Here is a 12,037-nt window from a genome sequence, read left to right as displayed (position 1 = left end):
GAAACGTTTAGGCCTATAGGACTACCAATGTTACTTTAGAGACGGTCCCTAAATGTGCGAATGTCAAGCCAATTTTACATTTAGTCTTTTAGCAGACGCTTTTATCCAAAGCGACATAAGTTACAGTTAAGCTAACAATATAGGACAACAATATGAAAGTGCTATGACCCTTCCCAGATTAATCATGTATGTAGGAATATTAACATGTATCTTATACTATAGATCATGTATGTGCGTTTTTATGAATGAATGGCTTGCTCTAACTGTTGCTCTGGTCTTCGTCAACAACACGCGGTTGCACCCCCTGCTGGTGAGAATCGGTATAGAAAAATTACATTTTGATAAATGGAAACTAAAATTTAAAGCAACAAACTAAATTCCCTGATATTCCATGACTTGGACAAAAAATATATAAAATTCCTGACTTTCAATGTCTGGAATAGACCTTTTAAAATTCCATGATATTCCAGAAATTCCATGACCCGTGGGAACCCTGGGAATAACAACCCAGACATTATAGCTGCTTATTACCTACAGTGTGCCAATTAAAATATTTTTGATTAAATCTGAGAGCTGGATCACTCCTCCATAGGCTTCTAAGGGATTGAAACTTTCCGGCCCCGAAAGGTTAATAAAGACATCGTTGAAATAGTCCAAGTGACTACAGTGACTCAATCTTAAGTTTATCAAGTGACGAGAACACTTTGCGCAAAAACAACAACTTTATTTAACTATTCATTTCCTTCTCTTTGGGCCTCAAGTGAGTTCATGTAGTAAAACACCGTAAGCTTCTGTTGTACGTCACACGCATCACACACATGACCAGCGTCGGCCAATAGTGAGCCTACGTGTGACGTACAACACAGAAGCGCTGCGCTATAACACTAGTGAACTGACTCAAGGCCCACAGATAAGGAAATTAATAGTTGAATAAAGTCGTCATTTTTGTTTGTTTTTTTGCGCACAAAAAGTATTCTCGACGCTTGATAAACTTAAGTTTGAACCACTGTAGTCACTTGGACTACTTCAACGGTGTATTTAATAATGTTTCTGGGCCGGCAAGTTTCAATCCCTTAGAAGCCTATGGAGGAGTGATCCAGCTCTCAGATTTAATCAAAAATATTTTAATTCGTGTTCCGAAGATGAACGAAGGTCTTACGGGGATGAACGAAGGTCTTACTAACATTTTACATTGTTCTACTCCTCTACTGCAATCCAAAACCAGGTGAGTCTTGGATACCAAAGTCCATTGCATTTTTGAACTCTTCATAGCTTTTTGACATTGGCAATTTTATTGTATTGGCACATGTGCTGGCAATGGGAAATTTAGAAGTCCTCTCAAAAGTCAGTTGGGGCTGAGGCTGTTCTGAAAAAATAGAACAAAAACAAACAATGGAATTTTATGAAATATGTACAAAACAACAATAAAATATGATGTCCAATCCTTTACCTCCAGTGTCAAGCAGATAGTCTCTCCAGAATCCTAAAATCATTGTTTCTTCTTGTCGTCTGCTGCTACCAACTTCACTGAGCTGAGCCTTGAAGACAGCCTCCAGTAATTCAGGTGTTAGTTTCTCAACACTGTAGCACACGTAGGGTCTGAATACACTTGGATGTTGTTCCAGGGCATGGATGACCTTTTTTTCCCCCTTCGTCATCTGTGAATTTAACATGCATGTCGTGTAATGGGTTGTATGATGCACGTCTGAATCCACGAATTGCTCAATCCCAAACATCGGCTCTATTTATGTTGAATCTGCCGCAAGATGTTTTTATTATCTTCAATGAGAGATCTGACACAATGTCTGCAGAAGTTAATACATCTGTGCTTTAATAAATAGAGAGGTTTTGATTAAGTTAAGCAAAATAATAATGATATAAAAAAATAGTCAATAAATTTAGGAACATGACATTGAGACAGAGTAATTAATAAATTAAGTACCTTTCTTCTTGAACATGTTGTCTGCTCTCATCGGACCCTTCCGAGTCACTTTCGATTATTATTGGGGCATAGAGACGTGTGTAATTGCTGTAAAAAGACAGAATAACAATAATTTACATCCATTGACAAACAAAAGTAATTGTAGGCTACTTGTAAACCAATTCATTTATGTTTTGAAACTCTTTTTGAGGTAATACAAGGAGCTTACGTGTAGCACTTGTTGGCCATGTGTGTGTTCTTGGATATTTGTTCCATTTTTTCCTGCTTCCTAGATTTGCCAGAAATATAATAATTATTAAAAAAACATTATAACTGACCATTATAAAGACAGAATACATTTTTTTCATTTGTTGTAACAAAGTAACTTTGCAAGGTATGAACAATTATGAACTTACTTGGTCCAAAAAAGGCAGAGAGAGATCAGGGGGTCTGAAAAATTCACTACTGTGAATTAATTTGAACAACTCCACTCCTAACCTCCAAATAATGTCTTGTTAACTTTGATAATAATCAAAAATACCTGTTTGATGTGCTTCCTGCATTTGGTGTGCTTGCTTCATCTGGACCATCCCATATCTGTAAAAAAAAACAAGTCACTTGTTAAAATGAGTTACAATTAAATGTTATATTTATGTAAGGAGACATGCAATTAAATGCACCCACCAAAGTGTCACTCTCATAATGTGGACTGTGAGAGGTAGACTTTACTTGCACTTCACTGTCTTCGCTAGAAGAATCCCCAGAGCAGTCTTCAAACAACAATGAAAGTAATAAATTCACTTTTATTTAAACCCATTCGTGTAAATAGTGTTTTATACATTATGTCTTGGTAAGATTTTCATTAAATTAAATATGCTTACCATTAGCTAAAAAGTCTTGAAATTTGCTTATAAACAGTGTTATGCTTTGATAAGCCTTTCCAATTGCCTCTTTGTACAGGTGTAGTTTGAAAGGGGTGTTTGTTCCTGGAATGTTTTTCTCACCTCTGAACCATCTTTGTACAGGTGTAGTTTGAAAGGGGTGTTTGGTGTCAACAAACTGAAATTTAAAATTAGCTTTAACTTGGGGCATTTTATAAAATATTTATAAAAACTATTTTGTCACTGAAAATAAAACTGATAGATTAAAAGATAATCATGTTTTTGAAAATAGTTTATCTTTATTTTCTCAATTCCGCAAATGGACTGAATTCCATAGGAAACAGATATGGGTTAGGGGTAATCGTGATTCTAACTATCCTTTAAAGTAATTATGAAATGTAAGGTGCAATAGTCTTCATCCCTATTGTGGCATATAAAAGACACCTTCACTGTTTTTTTATCCTTTTTAGATTCCTGACTTTTCTTAGTAAAGGTTTTCCTCTCCTTCTCCTTCAAAGCCCTGAACTTCATGAAGGAATCCACTGTACTTCTCTCTGATTTCCCTGCTTCAAACACATTGTCATATAGAAATCTCTTAAATTATACTCGACAGTTCACCAAGCAGATATTGTTGCCTACCTGCACTCGTGCTTGCCTCATTTTAACCAGGAACTTTATCTTTCAGAAATGTTACGCTTTTACCACATGCACTGCAAAAAGCAGGACAGTTTTCCAGTGTAGCGCCACAAAATGGACAATACATTGTGATCTGTAAAAAAATTACTAACTTCAGGGAAGAAGCAGCCTGTTAAAAGGGCGTTGAGATTAACAATAATATTTTGAAATAAAATGTCAACTCAAAATCACAGTGACTAACTTCTTGGCAAGTACACAGTAATTATCTATCTTCTGCACTAGACAAATATTGTCTTAAAGTGTTTAACAACACTAAACTTAAACATACATGTGATGGATAACAGGTTCGTTTGTGTATGGATGATGGAAGGAGACACGGGGTCGGCGAATACTGGGACTCATGCACTTTTATTTATGGGCTTTTTCCCCCTTTAAGGTGCGTAATCACGCTCAAACAAAGTTAACTCAGAAATATCAAAAAGGCAAAATAAACAGTAGACAATAATTCTCTTCCCGCTGGATACAGCTTCACTGGACACGATTCCAATAACACCCTTCCCGCTGGATACAGCTTCACGTGTCAAAGTTTCAGCAACACTCCGATCACTGGTCACAGCTTCTCACGCGACGTGCACGAGCTCCCAGCCTCTCTCAAAATGCTGTCAGCACGGCCCGCTTATATGCGGTCTCCTCACGCCAATTACTGAAAACACAAACAGGTGTTTGTTATTTGAACTTGACCCACTTACTCACCGCTCGGCTCCGCCCTCGCTCTCCCGCTACCGACTTCGCTGAACCACGCCCCCCTCGCCACATACCCCCACCGCCCGTCTCAGGCCGGGGAGCCGTCCGGCCTGCAGCCTCCCCCCCCCTCCTCCGGGAGAGGAAGTCTGCCACAGCCATCTGTGCACCCGGCCTGTGGATCACCTTGAATTTAAAAGGCTGTAAAGCTAGATACCAACGGGTGATCCGCGCGTTGGTATCTTTCATGCGGTGGAGCCACTGCAGGGGAGCGTGGTCCGAACAGAGGGTGAACTCTCGCGCCAGGAGATAATAGCGGAGAGTGAGGACGGCCCATTTGATGGCAAGGGCTTCTTTCTCAATGGTGCTGTACATAGTCTCTCTCTTTGAGAGCTTTCGACTTATGTACAGCACCGGCCGTTCCTCACCCTCCATCTCCTGGGACAAGACGGCGCCCAGCCCCCTGTCCGACGCGTCTGTCTGTAGGGAAAAAGGGAGAGAAAAGTTAGCAGCCTGTAATAGCGGCCCGCCACATAGGACAGCCTTTATCTGGGTGAAAACCTGCTGACACTGCTCCGTCCACTGGACGGTATCTGGTGCCTCCTTTTTAGTTAGATCAGTCAGCGGGCTAGCAAGGTCCGAATAATTAGGTACAAACCTTCTGTAATATCCTGCTAGCCCCAGGAACTGTCTAACCTCCTTTTTGGTCCTAGGTCTTGGACAGGTCGCAACTGCTGCCGTCTTATCAATTTGGGGACGCACCTGCCCATGACCCAAGTGAAAGCCCAGATACCTGACTTCCACGCGCCCAATCGCACACTTCTTTGGGCTGGCCGTGAGCCCTGCCCCTCGCAGCGTCCTGAGGATAGCTCGCAAATGCTGCATATGCCGCTGCCAGTCATTACTATAGATGATAATATCATCCAAGTATGCCGCGGCATATGCAGCATGCGGCCGGAGGATTCTATCCATCAGGCGCTGAAAGGTAGCAGGTGCCCCGAACAAGCCGAAAGGAAGGGTAACAAATTGGTGTAATCCAAACGGCGTTGTGAAAGCGGTCTTTTCTTTAGTCATTGGAGATAAGGGGATCTGCCAATAACCCTTTGTTAAATCCAGTGTCGAATAAAATCGAGCCGTGCCGAGCCGATCAAGTAATTCGTCCACCCGTGGCATTGGATACGCATCAAACTTCGATACAGCGTTCACTTTACGATAATCCACACAGAACCGAATTGAGCCGTCAGTTTTAGGCACTAAAACTATCGGGCTCGCCCAGTCACTGTTGGATTCTTCTATGACTCCCATATCCAGCATAGCCTCTAATTCATCCTGAACTACTTTCTTTTTATGCTCAGGTAATCTATATGGCCGGCTGCGCACTACCACACCCGGTTCGGTCTCAACATGGTGCTGTATGAGGTTTGTCCGACCAGGGAGGGGCGAGAACACATCGGCAAACTCCGTTTGTAACCCTCGAATGTCAGTGATCTGGGACGGTGAGAGGTGGTCTCCGCAAATGGCCAGAGCAGAGGATTGAGATTTTAAGTTCGCCTCTGGCCCGAGATCCTCCTCCCCACTCACTACCGTCGCCAGCATCGCTGACACCGCCTCATTCCACTTTTTTAACAGGTTGAGGTGGTAAATCTGATGTGCCCCGTCCCTATCTGATCGAAGAATCTCATAGTTGAGTTCCCCGATTCGCCGTGTGACCACAAACGGTCCTTGCCACTTGGCGAGTAATTTAGAGCTGGATGTGGGAAGCAATAGGAGCACTTTATCTCCCGGTGCGAATGTACGTAGTTTAGCCCCCCTGTTGTACAGCCGACGTTGTTTGTCCTGGGCCTGTAACAAATTCTCCATAGAGAGCCGCCCCAAAGTGTGGAGTTTTGTTCTCAGGTCCAGGACATATTGAATTTCATTTCTACTGTTCGAAGGTCCGTCCTCCCAAGCTTCCCTAAGCACGTCCAGCACCCCGCGGGGCTGGCGTCCATAGAGCAGCTCGAAGGGGGAAAACCCCGTGGAGGCTTGGGGGACCTCGCGTACAGCGAACAAGAGGGGTTCTAACCACTTATCCCAATTTTTGGCGTCTTCCTGCACGAACTTACGAATCATGGATTTCAACGTGCGATTAAATCGTTCCACCAAGCCGTCTGTTTGTGGGTGATAGACGCTGGTCCGAACCAATTTAATGCCCAGCAATTCGTACAGCTCGCGAATTGTGCGTGACATAAACGCCGTGCCCTGATCGGTGAGAATCTCTTTCGGGATTCCCACCCGGGAGATTAATTGAAACAGTGCGCTCGCAACACTTTTAGCCGAAATGTTGCCAAGCGGCACTGCTTCGGGGTATCGCGTTGCATAATCCACCAGAACTAATGCAAAGCGATGCCCCCGTGCGGATCGTTCCAATGGCCCGATGAGGTCCATGCCAATTCTCTCGAAAGGGACCTCTATTAATGGAAGGGGGCACAAAGGTGCTTTTCGGTTGGCCGGTGGATTCACCAACTGACATTCACGTCAAGACGCACACCACCTGCGCACATTCTCGTGAATGCCCGGCCAAAAAAATCGGGTCATTAGGTGATTTAGTGTAGCTGCTTGCCCTAAATGCCCAGCCATTGGATTACAGTGAGCCGCCTGAAAAAGCATTTCCCGGCGGCTCTTTGGAACTAACAACCTGGGTCACCCGATACAACTTGTCTTTTATCACGGCAAAATAAGGATATGAGAGCGGCTGGTCTGGGTGGACAGGCTGTCCGTCGATCACGCGGACCTGATCAAACGTATTTTTAAGCGATTCATCTCGGGACTGTTCCAGAGGAAAATCATCGCGGTCAGAAAAGATTTCCCTTTCTGACGCACTCCGTTCCTCTGAGACAGGGCCCGAGGGTCCCGGTACAGCCTCTCCAACCTGAACCACCGCTCTCTTCTCCTGCCTCTTTCTTAACCCAGAAGCACCCGTACATAAATGAGCCAATAACGTTTTGAACCCCGGCCAATTGGTCCCCAAAATTAGCGGGTGCTGGAGGTGCTGCTTAACTGCCACCTCCACACTATGCTTTTGTCCCCGAAATTGAATAATGACTGGCACTAAGGGGTATCCCACCACCTCACCATGCACACACCGAACCTTAACCATGCGGCTCTTATCCAATGCCACTGGATGAATCAAGCTTTGATGGATGGAGGTCTGGTTACAACCTGAATCCACCAAAGCCTGATAGGTACCCCCCTTTAGACTTACTGGAATTTGGTACAACCCAGCTTGATCGGGGGCAACCTGAGGCGCGTCGGGGACCCTGATCACCGTTCCGACCTCCATCACCGGGCACCTATCCACAAAGTGTCCAGGGTCCCCGCAACGCCAGCAGGCCGGCCCAGGCCTCCCCGCCATCCCAGTGGCGGGAAGTGGGTCATGTGATTGGCGTGAGGAGAGTGCAGGGGTCGGGGTTGGCGAGCTGCCAACCGTCGATGGGGTTCCCCGGGGCTGCGCACAAGGTGCATGGACCGGTTCAGCTGCGGGCCCGGTCCTCCAGCGGGGCGCCGGGCACGGTGGGAAGCCGCCTCGGAACCTGGGAGCGGGGACAGGGCGAGAGAGAGAGAGAGAGGAAGGGAGAGAGAGAGAGAGATGTCGGGAGGGGATCGCCAACCCCTGGGCACGCCACCAGCTGGTCATCTGCCAATTGGATGGCCTGGTCCAGCGACGTCGGGCGGTGGCACTGGACCCACTGCGCAGTCTTCTTTGGCAGCCGGGCGATGAACTGCTCCAGTACCACCAACTCGATGACTCCATCGACGTCGCGGTCCTCGGCCACCAGCCATCTGCGGCACGCGTCCCGGAGCTGTTGCGCGAAGATGAAGGGTCGGCCGGATTCCCCGAATTCCATGGAGCGGAACTGTTGACGACTCTGCTCCGGGGACCGGGCGACCCGCTGAAGAATGGCGCGTTTAAGGTCTTCATAGACCAGGAGGTTACGGACTGGCAACTGCTGAGCGGCGATCTGTGCTTCTCCCGAGAGCAGCGGGATCAGACGCATGGGCCAGTCCGCGGGCGGCCAGCCCCCGGCCTCGGCCGACCTCTCAAAGAGGTCCAGGAACGCCTCCGGGTCATCCTGGGGACCCATCTTGTGGAGGGGAAGGGCCGTGGTCGGGACCGACGATGTAGACGCCCGAGCCTCCCGGTCTATCCAGCTCCGGAACTGCTCGCGGTCCTCGTGCTGAGTCTGGAGGAGGGCCTCGATGTTGTTGATGCTCCTCAATCTTCAGCAGAGCCTCTTGATGTTGTTGATGGAGGCCAGCGAGCGCGTTGATAATGTCCGCAAACGGCGATGCCAGAGGTGGCCTGGCGGCGGCCTCTCCTTCCATCCCGGGTTTCGGCACCAGTGTGATGGATAACAGGTTCGTTTGTGCATGGATGATGGAAGGAGACACGGGGTCGGCGAATACTGGGACTCATGCACTTTTATTTATGGGCTTTTTCCCCCTTTAAGGTGCGTAATCACGCTCAAACAAAGTTAACTCAGAAATATCAAAAAGGCAAAATAAACAGTAGACAATAATTCTCTTCCCGCTGGATACAGCTTCACTGGACACGATTCCAATAACACCCTTCCCGCTGGATACAGCTTCACGTGTCAAAGTTTCAGCAACAGTCCGATCACTGGTCACAGCTTCTCACGCGACGTGCACGAGCTCCCAGCCTCTCTCAAAATGCTGTCAGCACGGCCCGCTTATATGCGGTCTCCTCACGCCAATTACTGAAATCACAAACAGGTGTTTGTTATTTGAACTTGACCCACTTACTCACCGCTCGGCTCCGCCCTCGCTCTCCCGCTACCGACTTCGCTGAACCACGCCCCCCTCGCCACAATACATTTTAATATTTACTTGCTTTTACTTACATTCACATTCTTCGTGTGTGTCTGTGCGAGTGAAAATCATCCAGACCCCCAGCGATAACGCATGGGAGATTGAGAGCAATGTACCGTTTCCGGAGACCACCTGCCCCCCTGGTGGTCGGGAGCATTTCCGTTGTGTTGTGGCTAATTTGTTGTGTTGTGGCTTGTTTCCGTTGTGTTGCGGCTTGTTTCCGTTGTGTTGTGAACTTATGTTTGCTTTTTGAATTTCGTTGTGTTGTGCACTACTGGGCTACTGTAAGGTAGACCCAATCTGACCTGACGATCATAGAAAAATTTGATGAGACAACAAAGTATTGCGGATGTAAATAACGTAACAATGTGGTTGTTGCAGGGTTAACTGTCTGCTATGAACTTTTTCGACTTGGTGTCAAACTTACCTCTCAACTCACTGCTTATCAGAGTCTCATCTCCGAGGCACTGTCCAGGCTGCCCTGCTGGCGTGACCAGTGTTGCCAGATCTCTCGAGACAAATAAGCAACCAGGCCCGTGAAAACAAGCCCAAAACAAGTACCTTTTTAGACAGTAAAAGAGCTTTTTCTACGGAGCCCCCCTAGGTTCCGGGAAGAGAAAAATAAATAAACTGTGTGCACGGTTTTACAATCCGTGAGGACGGATAGTTTGAAACTGTGGGTACAGATTTTCAATTTACATCCATCTGGACAGATTGGTAAACTGTGCCCAGTTTTGTAAAACTGCACACGGTACAGTTTATTTCTCTTCTGTAATGAAGCTTGGCTGTCCATCTAGTGAAAAATGTTGGTACTGCGGCCAAATAAAATCTTACTGAAAGTTCATTTTTTGAGATATCAACCTAATATTTGGAACACAACTTCTTCAGATTTTTGGCTTACATTTTCTTGCAGTTTTAGAGTAAAATATATTTTGTAATATATATATTTTTTTTATAAAATATAAATAATTATATTTTTACATTGTTCATTTTCATAAACTCAAACTTGTATAACTTTTTTTCTGTTTAACTTTCATAATTTCATAATACTTCACTTCAGCAATAATATGGCAAATGTCTTCTTTAAAACAAGACGAACCATAGGTCTACATTCCAAAGCATTCTTGAATTACAACCATTTAAGTTTGAATAGTGATTTTCATGTCTATGCGAAAAAAGGAGCAGTGACAGTTAAAGGGTTAAACGATATTAAACTATATCTAGAATATCTAAAATATAATTAATATATAAAAACTCTCCTACAGTCCAGTCACCATCAGTCGCAACGGTCGCCACTCGCACGTATTTTCATTTAAACGTCACTCACTAACGTTTTCCTAACCAGAAAAAAAAACGATTGCCCTGCTCTGCCTCTGATTGGCTAGTACTCATTGCCATGTGCCATCAATTCCAGACAGTTTATGTGAAGGAGCTTCTCCTGGTCTGACCACAGGCCAAAGACCGGTCTGCCCTCAAAGAGCGCACCCCAACCTGTGTTGGACGCATCTGTCGAGATGACCTTTCGGTACGAGACCGCTCCAATCATAACACCCCGCTGATACCAGTCGGCTGTTAACCAGGGCTGCAGAGCCGTAATACAGGTCTGAGTCACTCTGATTTGTTCGCAGCCAGCAGCCCAAGCTCGGCGAGACACACGAGCATTGAGCCAGCGTTGGAGCGGGAGCATGCACAGTAAGCCCAGATGAAGCACTGCTGCAGCTGAGGCCATACAGCCCAGCATCCTCTGGAATGTCTTCAGAGGGATGATGCTGCCCTTCCGGAAAGACGCGGCTAGGTGTCGAACACGGCGCACGCTGTGTCGATAAACGAGCCGTCATGGCCACAGAGTCTAGTTCTATTCCTAGAAAGGAAATTGACTGACTGGGCACTAATGAGCTCTTGGTCCAGTTGACCGTGAGACCCAAGCTCTCCACGTGACTGAGGAGCACAGTTCTGTGAGATAGCAGTTCTGCCTCTGACTGTGCCGAAATCAGCCAGAAGTCCAGAAAGTTCATAATTCGCAACCCCTGATTCCTCAAGGGGGCGAGAGCCATGCACTTCGTAAATGTACTGGGTGCCAGGGACAAGCCGAACGGCAGGACGGTGTATTGATAAACCTGACCGTCGAAGGCAAATCTCAAGAATGGCCTGTGACGGGGTATTACCTGAATCTGGAAATAGGCATCTTTCAGATCGAGAGAAATAAACCAGTCCCTCGGGCGAACGTGCACGAGGATTTTCCTGGTTGTAAGCATTTTGAATGGTCTTTTCATAAGCACCTTGTTCAAAAGTCTCAGATCTAAGATGGGTCTGAGGGCTCCGTCCTTTTTGGGTACGAGAAAATAACGGCTGTAGAAGCCTGACTCGCTCAGAGAAGGCGGTACCAGTTCTATGGCCCCTTTGCACAGCCGCTTCGCTATTTCTGCAAGAAGTAGATGTGCTACTTCTGGATTCACAGTTGTCGCGGTCCGCGCTTGTAAGCGCGGGGGACGGCAAGTGAACTGTAGCGAATAGCCGTGCCTTATTGTGCTCAGCACCCATTCTGAAACCCCTGGAATGACTTCCCATGCTTTTATATATGTAGCTAGTGGGCGAATGGTCTCCGGGTTCTGACCGCTGCATACCGCGGGGTCGAGAAACTGAACCGGAGGTGTGCGCGCAGCGCGTGCGCCCTCGGTGCTTGCAAGCGGCAGCTCGCTGACCTCCGTGACAGGCTGATACATAAGAGGCGTCCCGATTGCCGTGAATGGGGAGCGCCCTTTTATCACTTCGTGATGTGCGAGCGGAGCCTTGGGCGGAGTGTATGTTAGTAAGCGTGAGCGCTTTTTTGCGGGCACGAGACTTACACATAAATTTGAAGTCCCGATCGCTTTGGACGGGGAGCGTTTTGATCGCCCTGCGTTTTGTGACAACGCTTAAATGCACGGGCCGTGCTCGGGGAGAGGCTTGTGTTAATAAGCGTGAGCACTCACCGGCAGGCACGTGACTT

The 12,037-nt window shown here is 46.7% G+C and overlaps 1 protein-coding gene and 1 long non-coding RNA gene across 2 annotated transcripts in view; both read right to left on the bottom strand.

The window, feature by feature from the left end:
• Nucleotides 1-12,037, bottom strand: part of LOC143747602 (transmembrane 4 L6 family member 1-like) — a 484,334-nt gene that overhangs the window by 272,012 nt on the left and 200,285 nt on the right. The gene's annotated exons all lie outside the window — the stretch shown is intronic.
• On the bottom strand, nt 2,160-2,921 carry LOC143747582 (uncharacterized). The gene is made up of 5 exons (XR_013206760.1): nt 2,803-2,921; nt 2,606-2,691; nt 2,463-2,518; nt 2,338-2,371; nt 2,160-2,210 (listed from the first exon to the last, which is right to left on the bottom strand). It is a non-coding gene; the product is annotated as an uncharacterized LOC143747582 (long non-coding RNA).

The sequence above is a fragment of the Siphateles boraxobius genome, unplaced genomic scaffold, assembly GCF_051911475.1.
Source record: "Siphateles boraxobius isolate OS27281-9 unplaced genomic scaffold, OSU_SipBor_1 23, whole genome shotgun sequence".
Taxonomy (NCBI): Eukaryota; Metazoa; Chordata; class Actinopteri; order Cypriniformes; family Leuciscidae; genus Siphateles; species Siphateles boraxobius.
Note: the sequence above shows the minus strand (reverse complement) of the source record. Positions and strands in the feature narration are given on the sequence as shown.